This window comes from Coccinella septempunctata, chromosome 2 (genome assembly GCF_907165205.1).
Source record: "Coccinella septempunctata chromosome 2, icCocSept1.1, whole genome shotgun sequence".
Classification (NCBI taxonomy): Eukaryota; Metazoa; Arthropoda; class Insecta; order Coleoptera; family Coccinellidae; genus Coccinella; species Coccinella septempunctata.
In genome coordinates, this window is record NC_058190.1 from 51,606,289 (window position 1) to 51,619,007 (window position 12,719).

Here is a 12,719-nt window from a genome sequence, read left to right on the forward strand (position 1 = left end):
GCCTACTTGGATTAGACGCCGATGAAGGCTGAATTGAGATCCTAAACGAATCTTTCGCCTTTTTTGGAGCATTTGCGATCCATTATTACTGAATGGAATACATGATTTGATGCGATCTGGTTCCCACGGGGAGAGATGGGAGCTATGCTCATGTCTCATCCTTGAGTATGCTTGCCTTGAGGCAAGACAGAAGACGGTCTGTCTTAAGGATGGAATTGGTCGAAAAACTGATATGAATGGATGACACTGGTCTCAAACTGAAATTCAAAAAACACCTTTCAAAAGTTATTTTATCTCGAAAACCAAAAACCACCATAGATGAGATCAAAATAGCACTCTGTCTAATATGGATTCTAATTTTTCTTCCCACAGAATGACATTCGTCAGTTTCTGTTGGACCATTCTCTTCGGGTGCTTATTGATGCTACAAGAACCTTACAGGAATCCAATAAAGATCTCGTAGTGCTAGAGTTCCCAAAGAACCTTTTGGAATGATTCATCCTGGGGATATTCCTCCAGGGTGGTCCACTTTTAGTTGCCATAAAAGCATAAATGCTTCCATGTTGTGTCAGGTTATGAGAGACTTTGTAAGAACGTTTCCATTCAGGATATCTGAAAGGACAAAACATTTTCAATATGGGATGTATCATTTTCAGAAAATTTGGTGAATCTGGATTAAAATGAATGATTTCATTTCTCAACTACATAGTATAAGTAAATGAGAAAAAGTCATATCTCAATTTTCATAGCGTCTTCTCAGATATGCGAAATGGAAGTGATTTTCAAAGGCTCTCATAACCTGACTCATGACAGAAGCATTATCATATAATAGAGACACAATTCAAAGAGACGAAAAAAAATCCTCTCAGCGGTCCTGTCAAAGTCAGCTGAATCAAATGCCCTATTCTACAGGTGTTTCTATAGTTGATTTTCTTGGAACTTACCTCTTTTAGTCCACTACTTCAGAAACCTGTCATGAGAACTCACTGAACTTCCTTTTTCTATACACTTCACTGATCCGAAGTGCTCTTCGTATGCAAGTTTAATCTGCATGTATCGTTTTAGTAAAAAAAAATTTCGATTTTTAAATTGTTTCGAAACAAGCAAAATCGTGCATCTACAGGAGAGTCCAATACTTATCGAGGAACCCAGGTAAGGAGCCCGGCCTTAAACACAGATCGAACAGGTTATTTATGTTGTTATGAATACACCGAGGAATACACTTTATCGTCCATAGAGAATGAGCAATATCATCTTATACAAAGATGCAACCGGGACGCTAGGCAAGAGCGAAATAACGAATGCAGTTAACCTGTCACGGGAATAGATAGTTTTGCAATTATTTTAGTTATTTCACTTTCCAAGAGCATAATAATTATATATCGTATGGTCTGGATAAAACAATTCCTTAATTGACTCGCGGAATATGAAACATGTTAGACCTCCCAGTAGACTAAAAATAAGACCAAGCCAAGACTTGCCGTCGCGAATCTTGTAATGAAATGATTAAATCAATTACACGCGGTGACCTTGTCAATATGATGCATTTTTCGAGTGTTTACAGAGCCGTTTAGCTCTTAACACACACGTCATGTTAGAGAATATAACCATAATGATTTTCCAATAGGGAAAATCTATCACTATCATTACTTGCATCGTTATGGTAAGATTGAAACTTACTCTATAGAGGTAGAATGCTAGATGAGGTTTGACGAGGGGATAATTTTGATGGAAAAGGCTTTTCGGTTCAATTTGCTGACTTTTCGGTATGTTGTAGATTTTGACTTGACTACTTGTTGAGATACATGCAATGATTTCTCATGAATCACTTGTGTATTTTCATTAGACCAGTAGAGTACCTATATTTTACTCATCGACAAACCCACTAAGCCAAAAGTGAGTTTCATCGCTGAAGATGAAGATGAGGTCTTATTTCCTGTTCGAATGTGGTCTGAGAGCGTACTTTTATACTGTCCTGCAATCACTTGGCGAATAGTTGTACCATCGTTGTCTGGAGGATAGTATTATTATATGGGAGTCATGGATGGGACACCATTCGGGACACCATCAAGGACACCAAACTCCGGTTGAGATGTACAAGCATGTATTGATATCTAGTTAGCATAGACCAGTTCCATGCATAAAAAAATATTGCTTTACCATAGCAACGAACAATAACTCATTAGAAGTGTCAGTGTGAAGTTTGAGGTCAAAAAGTAAACCAGAGTTACGCAATAAATTAAAAGAAAGAAGATGTCCACCGAAATTGTGAAAATCGAAAAATTAGAGTATCGAGCCAGCATCAAGTATCTGCATTTAAAAGGGTTAAAAGGTGAGCAGATTAACGAAGATATGCTTAATATCCTTGGTGATCAATGTCCTTCGTATGCGACCGTGGAAAATTGGACTGAAAGCTTCAAAAGAGGTAAATTTTTCATTGAAGATGATGACAGATCGGCAAGGTCAGTTTCTGTGTCAGTGCCCGAAAATATTGATGCAGTTCATGACATGATTTTATCAGAGCGTCCAATTGGGCTGAAACAGATATCTGAAGCACTGTATATTTCATACGAACGCGTTCATCATATAGTTCTCGTCAATTTGTACATGAGAAAAATTGCTGCAAAATGGATCCCCAAATGTTGAATGTTGACCAAAAGCGTGCAAGGGTAGAAAGAAGCATCGCTTTCGATCTGTGCTCGATTTGAAAACGATGTAGACTTCTTAAACCGAATTGTTACTATGGATGAGACTTGGGTACATTTCTACGATCCAAAAACAAAGCAACAATCGATGGAATGGCGATACTCTGGTTCTTCAAGACCTAAGAAGTTTCCTGTCGAAAAATCTGCTGGAAAAGTTTTTACTTTAGTTTTTTGGGATTGCCATGGAGTAATCATGATAGATTTTTTGGATAAGGGTAGGACAATAACCGAAGATTCCTATTCGACATTACTGACCACTCTTCGGGAAAAAATCAAAGAGAAAAGTAGCGGAAAGCTATCCAAAGGTGTTTTATTTCTGCAGGACAACGCCCCTGCACCCAAATCTTATGTTGCCATGCAAAAAATTCCTGATTTATAGTTTGAATTACTAGAACACCCCCTTATTAACCAGATTTGGCTCCATCTCTTTCCTCAACTGAAAAAACTTTTAAAAGGTCGTAAATTTCCTCTCAACGAGGAGGTAATAAAAGCTGTGGAGGTCTGGTTTGCAGAGCAAGAAGAAACTTTTTTTTTGAAAGGTCTAGAGACGTTGCAGGTTCGCTGCAAAAAATGTATCCAATTAAGAGGAGAATATGTTGAGTAATAACATATTTTGATGTTGAAATTTTGTTTGGTTCTATAGTAGGCTAAGAATTTTTCAATTTATCCTCGTATAACTTTGCACTCTACTGATGAGAGACGATTATCCCGAAACTGGTCCATAGTTTGTGTATATATTTTTCAGCCTCTCTGAGAATTAAATTTGAGATCTTCTCCAATCTCTTCCAGACGCAGAGCAAGAAGAAACTTTTTTTTTGAAAGGTCTAGAGACGTTGCAGGTTCGCTGCAAAAAATGTATCCAATTAAGAGGAGAATATGTTGAGTAATAACATATTTTGATGTTGAAATTTTGTTTGGTTCTATAGTAGGCTAAGAATTTTTCAATTTATCCTCGTATAACTTTGCACTCTACTGATGAGAGACGATTATCCCGAAACTGGTCCATAGTTTGTGTATATATTTTTCAGCCTCTCTGAGAATTAAATTTGAGATCTTCTCCAATCTCTTCCAGACGCCACCCATGACTAAGAGGCTTTCCAATTCTTGAGTGAGCTGGATTTTATATGGGTGAAGATTGTGTAACCACAATATTTGCACCATTTCTTGTACTTCTTGTTCCAGTCTTAATTTCAGATTCAGCTAACGAATGATTTGAAACGATAAGAAAATTTCGACCTAATGATCTTTCTATCGGAAATGGGACCTCTCGGCTAAGTCCAATTCTGGAGAAGCGGGCCGAATCGGTGTTCCTGTTCGATTTATGGCGAAACAACATAAATCCGACAGATCGGAGGTGTTAATACGATTCGAATATGATAAGCGTAGGCTTATCTGGACAAGGCAGCTTTCACCGTGGTACAACGGACGAGCAGGAACTGCAATTTTCTTACGTCACGGATTTGCGCCGCGAAACAGTTAGGTTAGGATTCCAGCTCGCGCCCCTCGGACCATTTTTCTGGTTCTAGACGTCTCGTTAATGGCGGATTTCAGGCGGAAAGAGAAAGAGGTCGAGCTGTGACTCGGCTGCCTCCGATTATTGCCTTTTGCTTCGTGAGATTTTTCACATCAGATGTTTCGATTAGTCGACGATGGATCCCCAATGTGAAATTCATTTTTTCCGTTGCAACACTCGAAATTTCATAGAGCTCTGTGCAAGCGTTTGATCTTGACGAATTTTTAACAGACCCCATCTTTTTGGGAAATCTTTTTGGGTCAATTTTCGAGTCGTTTATCTCTCAATAAAAATGACCGTAGATGGAATTGTGATACATATTCTGAAAGAGCAACTTCTCTTGTGGTAAATCTGAGAATTTCATCCATTTCGGCATAACCGTTCGCTCTTGAGAAAGTTTCAACTGACCCCATATTTTTGGAAATTTTTCGATGGTTAACTTGCGAGTAGTTTTTCTTTCAGGAAAATTATCGCGAATATAAATGCTATGCATATTCTTGAAGAGCAACTGGTCTAGTAATAAATTTGAAAACTTCATCCATTTCGGCAGAACTGTTCACTCTTGAGGAAGTTTCAACTGACCACATTCGGCAATTTTTCATGGTCAACCTGCGAGTAGTTTTTCTTCCAGGAAAATTGTCGCAGATCTGAGTGTGATACATATTCTGAAAGAGCAACTCCTCTAGTAACAAATCTGAAAATTTCATCCATTTCGGCACAACCGTTTGGTCTTGAGGAAGTTTCAATTGACCCCATATTTTTGGGCATTTTTCTGAAGTCAACTTCAGAGTAGTTTTCCTTCCAGGAGAATTATCGCATATCTAAATGTGATACATAGTCTGAAAGAGCAACTCTTCTAGTGAAAAACTCACTACTTACCTCATATTCTTGGGAATTATTAGATGGTCAACTTGCGAGTCGCTTATCTTTCAGGAAAATGATGGTAGATCTAAATGTGAGACATATTCTGAAAGAGCAACTCTTCTAGTATTAAATCTCGAAAATTCATTGAGCTCGGCCTTGACATTTTTTTGACTGCCCCTATCTTTTTGGGACTTTTTCGAAGGTCAACTTCTGAAACGCGTATTCTGACGAAAAGTCATCGTAGATCTAAATGTGATACATATTCTGGAAAAGTAAAGGTAAAGGTCATCGAGCTTGGTGCAACCCTTTTATTCTTGACAAATTTTCAACTGACCCCATCTTTTTGAGAATTTTCGAGTCAACTTTCGAGTCGCATATATCTTCCAGAAAAAATCATCATAGATCTCAATGTGATACATAGATATTCTGAAATGCAAAATGTTCTAGTTATAAATTTCGAAATTCAATCAGTATCTTATTCGATATTGAGGGTTCCTTATGGGAAATAATAAACCGAAACAGGTTCGACACTTCATTTTATGGGTGTAATGAACTGACGAATAAAATCCAATGGAACAAATCGATTCGACAATATCCAACAACAAAACAGTTACTTATACCTACTCAACGACGTTATTTGTATTGGTATACAAGTTCTTATGAAGTCTCGCAAATTTCCATCACATCGTTAAGCTAACTGAGCAACGTTATCGCCGAACACCCGAATATAACTCAAAACTCTCCGGATAGGTGTTGCTCCATCCATTATCCACCAAATTAATCCGCATCCTATAATTTGCAACGCGGAAAAAAATTCGTCTATGAATATTTATTCCGACTCATTTCCCTATAAATAACGATATAGCTCGTGCGTTGTTCCCTGAGATTTGGCAATCAATTCTACTATTAATGGGAGTCGGAATAAGAAAGGTCAATGGACTTTTTTCATCTTTCAACTAGGTGGGTATTGGGTCATTTCATTCAATCACGACCCGACCATTGTGTACTTACGAATATCTCAATCAAACCGGCAGTCATTCAATTGGGAATTGCCGAGAAATTAATACTATTTCGGTGCTGATTGATGGGCTGTAATGAATAGATTTTTTTGCCGCTTCTCGGACAATCTCATCAATGATTCTTCCGTTCGAATAGATGTTCGTGATTCGTTCAGTGTTGATTTTCTCCGGGTTCACTCCTGGGTGATCAGACAGCAATTTTTTCATGAAAACTGCTCGTAGTCGAATGTTTGTGCTTGGACAATGAGGTAGAATCAAGATTTGATGGGATTTTTGGTGGTCCTGTGACCTCTGAAGAGAGCCTTATCCTTTGGTCACGACCGTAAACAGAGTCCTACAAAATACATGCTCTGGTTTAATTGAAATACAGATTATACAGGGTGTTCCTAAATTGAACGTACAAATGAAAAGGGGAGATACCTTGAGTGAGTTTAAGAAAAAAAAGTCCCATAAACATGGGGTCGCAAACGTTTCGTTTTCGAGATACAGAGTGTTGAAGTTTGAATTTTTTTCAAGTTTTTTTCTCATAGTATCTACACTTCACAAGATATTCAACTGAAATTTGGCATAGATATTACATTTTAGAGTTCTCACCACGTGACATGGCAATTTCGATAGAAGATCTACAGGGTGATATTTTTTCTGGAACACTGCCACCTGTTCTCCTGCAGAACTTTTTTTTTGGTGAGCAACTGTTAATTTCAAAAAATGTAAAAAAAAGCTTTGTTCTTATACTAAACTTTTCGGTCTTTTGTAGTTTTGTCGTATCTACCAACGATTTCGAGAAAAAAAAATTTTGAACGATTCTCTCGAAATCCTCGTGAAAATCCAAATTATGATGGGAAGGCCACTTTGTAAGCTGTGGTTAATGAATTCAGTGTCAGTTTTTATGGAAATTTTCCTGATCTGTAGCGATGATTCATAAAGATTCGATAGACTCGTATAAAAAAATTCAAACTTCAACACTCTGTATTTCGAAAACGAAACGTTTGCGACCCCATGTTTATGGGACTTTTTTTTCTTAAACTCACTTAAGGAATCTCCCCTTTTCGTTTGTACGTTCAATTTAGGAACACCCTGTATAGTGGGTCTTTGGCTCGTACAATTATTGTAAAAGTAGATTCTTAAGGTCAAAAAACATTTTTTTATTATCCCATTTTTTCTGTTTCGGCCCTTAAAAGATAGAGCTATTACTCGAAAACGGCGCATTATACGAGGAAATATAAAGAATACTTTCACAATTTCACAAAACGTTCATATATTCATTAGATATCGTCCAACTTAGTTTCTAAAGTTTGGTTTTTTGAATTTTTGGTATTTTCATGGTACGTAATTGTCATAACAAGAAAACTGGAAGACGTAGGTGATATCTTGTGTTCGAAAAAGATTCATCAAATAAATGAAAAACAATATTACGAAATTCATTCCATTCGATAAAACCGTTTGTGAGATAGAACTAAAAATAACATTTTTTATGGTTTTTCAACAGCCTGTATCTTTCAAACCGAGCCGGAAAAAGGGGTGAAGGAAAAAAGTGTTTCTTTGGACCACAAGAATCTACTGTTAAAATATTTATATGATTCAAAGACTCTTATTTGAATTACCATGTATAAAGTACTTTGAAGTCGTGTATTTGAAATATAAGATACAGAATAAAGAATTTTAACTATTTTCATTATAAATGGAATATACATATTGATAATTGAAGTCAGTTATGTAAATCAACAAAACCAACTCATCACACAATTATTCAGTAAAAGAAGGGGAAAAATAAAACTGTCTAAAGAGAACAATCTCCCAACTGGTTCTGATGAGCACAAACTCGTGCTATATTCTATGAACAAATTTTTTATATTCAGATGGTGGAAAGAAGAAGATTTTATCTGCAGAAATCTCAGTGGTCGTGGCATAAAAACACATTTACGACGCAACACACCCAACACTTTACGGCCAATCAGTTCCCTAAGCAGACTACGCATAAACGCCAATCTTTCTGTGGTCTTCATTGAGGCCATCTCTCGCCTTCATTCATAAACTACGACGTTGTTAACAAATCCCAGGCGATAAACTACACGTTTTATTCAATTAAATGTGGTACTGGGGACTGGGAACATGTGAGTCCGTATGTAACGCCCTGTGGCCGCTTACAAATTACAAATAAAATTCTCACGTGCTTACGACCCATAAATCAAACCATTTTTCAATTATCCATAAAATCCAGTAATTTATGATACGCATTTCAGCATTCCCGACTGTGACCGCGCAGAACGGAACATGTTTTATTTGAAATTACTCTTTTGCCGAGAAATCGCCTAATGGCCGCCATGCCCCTTTGACGCTGCGCCGATTGGAGAGGAAGTGCTCTAGAAGAATGACCACGCGAAGTCACGGGAGTGATGGATCTGAGCTCAGGTACGAATCCGAAGCAAGAATGTCGCGATCAGGACGATTTTTCATTGCAGTGGATTTAATCTTGAGGAAATGACATCGAAAAACGCCAGAACGTCATTTGCAGATGATGCAAACTTCATTACTCGAGATGACCAGCTTGCTTCTCAGTTCGCAGTTATATTTTCTGCTTTCACGAAAAAATCAGACATGTGAATCGGGGATAACACAATTAAACAATGACAAACAGACTGAAACTGTAATTTATAGTGTTCAGATACGGGTGCAACAAAAAACAGTAAAATAAAACATGGTTTTCTTCACCAATCTATAGTATAAACCACACGTAGGTATGCCAAAAGAGCCAGAAGAATACGCTTCTTCTGGTGCCAAAAGTTCAGATTTGTAGAAGCATTATGATGGTCATCATTATTATTCCTGCTGAAACAAGAACAAAATCTTCCAACAGAGTCCCAAAAATTAGGTTCCTGATAAGTAGAGGTCAGTGGTCTAGTCTAGATCAAACCTGTTCTCGAGCCTGTAGGTTCCATCTGACTAGCCGATAGTTCTGTGATGTCCACTTTGGTGCTGGTATTACTTGACTCCACACCAAAACACCCAAGAACCCTACACCTTTCTTTATTCCACGTCAGAGAATTTTTCTGAAGAATACTCCAGGAAACTGTGGTGAGAGCCAGGGAATCCTGATCTCAATGCCAACTCCTACCTAGTAGGTTAATGAGAGGAAACACCGCTGGTACGCTGGTCTGCAGTAACATATCGAAAGTGATTTAGTCTCAGTACACGAAGAGGTTTCCTGATAAGTAAAGGGCAGTGGTCTAGTCTAGATCAAATCTGTTTTCTAGCCTATAGGTTACCCTGACTAGCCGATGGTTCAGTGATGTGCACTTTGATGTTGGTTTTATTGGACCTCACACCAAAACACCCAAGAACCCTACACCTTTCTTTACCCCACGCTAGAGAACTTTCGTGAAGAATGCTCCAGGAAACTATGGTAAGAGCCAGGGAAAACTGAAATTTCACTCTGATGTCAATGTCAACTTACCTAGTAAGTTGATGAAAGAAAACTCCGCTTGTGAGCTGATCTCCAGTAACATTTCGAAAGTGATTTGGTCTCTGTACAGGAAGAGGTTTCCTGATAAGTAGAGGTCAGTGGTCTAGTCTAGATAAAATCTGTTCTCGAGCCTGTAGGTCCCACTTGACTAGCCGATGATTCTATGATGGGCACTTTGGTGCTGGTATTATTGGACCTCACACCCAAGATCTCTACACCTTTCTTTACTCCACGCCAGAGAATTTTCATGAAGAATACTCCAGGAAACTGTGGCGAGAGCCAGGAAAAGCTAAAATTTTCTCTGATGTAAATGTCAACTCCTAACTCGTAGGTTAATGAAAGACAACTCCGCTGGTCAGCTGATCTCCAGTAACATTTCGAATGTGATTTGGTCTCTGTACACGAAAGTTTTCTGATAATGCTATGAGGCATATGTATTGGACCAGCAGGGGGCTCATTCAGCTTTTGTCAGTCGTGAACTGACGCTTCTTATCTATCGTAGATCAGTCAACGTCAACGTCAACGTCAACGTCAACGTCAACGTCAACGTCAACGTCAACGTCAAAGTCAACGTTTTTCTCAATGGATCGCAAAGATTGATCTGCTTCCCCCAATGAACTTGTGTAGTGTTCAAAGATCCATAGATACTCTTGTTCCAGAAGGATAATTTCAAGAAACTCAGCTGTGGGCATCTAAAATTATTCCAGTGTTTGAGTAGGTTCATGAGTTGTACAGTACATTGAACCCAATTTCTATCAATAATACAAGTACCTACCTCATCGGAATATTGAGAAGCAGTCGAAGAACCAGAAAACCGAAATTATCTGAAGCAATAAAACACCTCCACCTTCTCGAAACACAAAATCCGATCGCCTATCACCCGATCACCCTCAGGCACCACCCATACAAACCTAACCTAATCTCCGAACACATCCACAAATATAAATCAACGAAAAAATAAACGTAACGACCACGTAGGCCGCCGTAACCGATCGTCTTCAATTTTTTTTCCTGGCGGTCCTTCCAACGCGAATCCTACCGGCCTCAAACAGAAAAAAGGAGTTTCTCCAAATAAGTTTCCGACCTCGCACATGACCCGTTTAGCAGCAGTGATTCATAATTCCATATCGGACCGCAATAGGAGGCTGCGATGCGAAAACGGTGCATTTGTTTGCCCGCATTGACATTGAGAATGCCATTTCTGGGAGACGTGTGTGATCGATTGTTCTTCCATCTTACGGCCTTCGGGAGCGATAGCTGGTGGACTGATGGTATGGGCGTGTCATGGAGCCCTGCTAGTTCTCGAAATAGCAAGATCTTCAATAATCCCTTTTACACACAACACAAATATTGTAGGACATCAGAATTTGGCTACTTGAGTACCTATTGGTGAATGTTTAGAAAGCAATTGTACCTATGATCATAACTGACCTCTTAAGGGTTGTTTAATGTTTGCAGTATCCCAGAGTTCCTTGTGATTGTGAATTTAGGCAGGCTAACTGATCAACTTTGTATTGATTGCAATAGGCAATAGAAAACTATTCTTGCTAGTATAGAAAAATCCCAGCAATATTTAAGGAAAGAGTTCCAGGAGAAGGAGAAATCTTCCGAGACTGGAACACTCCCGATTTTGCTGCACTTGCTTATTGGATTCCTTACAGGGCATGGTCTCCTCAGGAAGCACCTCATGAAGATGGGTCTAGCAGAAACTATGACGAGTGTAGGTAGATTATCTGGAGAGAGGTTAGAACCTCCAAATCACCTGGTCATAGATTACATCGCCGTTGCTAGTCAACAAAAAAGGTTTTAGACGAGGAGCTTGCAGGATCGAGTAGATAACCTCCTTGCTCATCGGGCCCTATTTTTGGGCGCCTAGGATGGTCTCCTGAAAGGCTGGGGCCAATAGGGAACAAGATGGTTCGGTGAAGGATCTAGAATCAAACAAGAACTCGACACCGAAGTTGAGTCAAGAAAAATTACAAATTCTAAAGAATCATTTCTATCTGCATTCACACCTGTTGAATAACATTTCCAAGAAATGAAGAACATCATTCACTTATTCGCCCATTTTTCGAGCAACTTCTTCTCATATTTCCATAACATGTAACTACTCGCCTCACTATATCTACATCTTGAATTGCGAGCTCCTAGCCTGCGTTAAATACGCAACAAAATACAGATCCTGACCTCATCTGACGTGTAACTCTCGCATAACTCAGGATATCGCTGGCAAACTCCGATCCTGGTTAATTTAATATACTTTGAACTAAATCAGCCATCTGATATTCTGGCGGAAATAGTTAGTCACTCTACACCGGGAACTGTAGACCAACATGCATTCTGAATTCCACCCATCGAACAAGGTTCGCTCACAACACAACTGGTCTTGGTCTGGAAAAAATCTATCTCACTCACAGATGTCCATTGGGACTGGAGGAGGCATTCTGTGCACCGATTTTCCTATGACGCCCACGCATATCGTCTCCGAGTTGATTGAATGAAGAGTATGCAGGAGTTTTCGAAATTATTCAGCGAATATGGGACTTTTTTTGAAAAATATCAAGGCCGGATTCATTGTGAATGGGTTCTATCTCACAGACGGTTTTATCGAATGAAATGACCTAGTCCTTTTTGGTATAAAATTCATCTTTGTGTGTAACATCAAGATATAAGAGTCTTCTAGGTGTAATTTCACCTAGTTACGTAAATTTTCATTTCTTTTATATGACCCTAAACGTAGACACCAAAGAATTCAGTTGGGGCATGAATCGAGTGCTATTTGAAGCCGTGATCTCATTCATTTATGACTCTCCATTGGAGCAATCATATTTCTTGCAGGTACACCGGCACAAGCTGAAGATTCTTTGTCTCATAACGCCCATAACCGACCCTTGGCTCAAAAACACCAATAAATCTGATCCTCAAACCAACAACGAGTATACTGACCCCAATAATCGAATACTTCAGGGTCAGGAGTACAACACGAGACCGAAAGAGAACCCAAAAATAAAATAAAAGTATGAAATATTAATCACACATCTACATAAGTGGTAATAAACATGTTTACCTCCTATAAAAACTAATATTTTATTGGATCCTTTGATATAACTACATTATTAAATCTTTGTATATTCGGGTGTAAGAATTCATGAGGG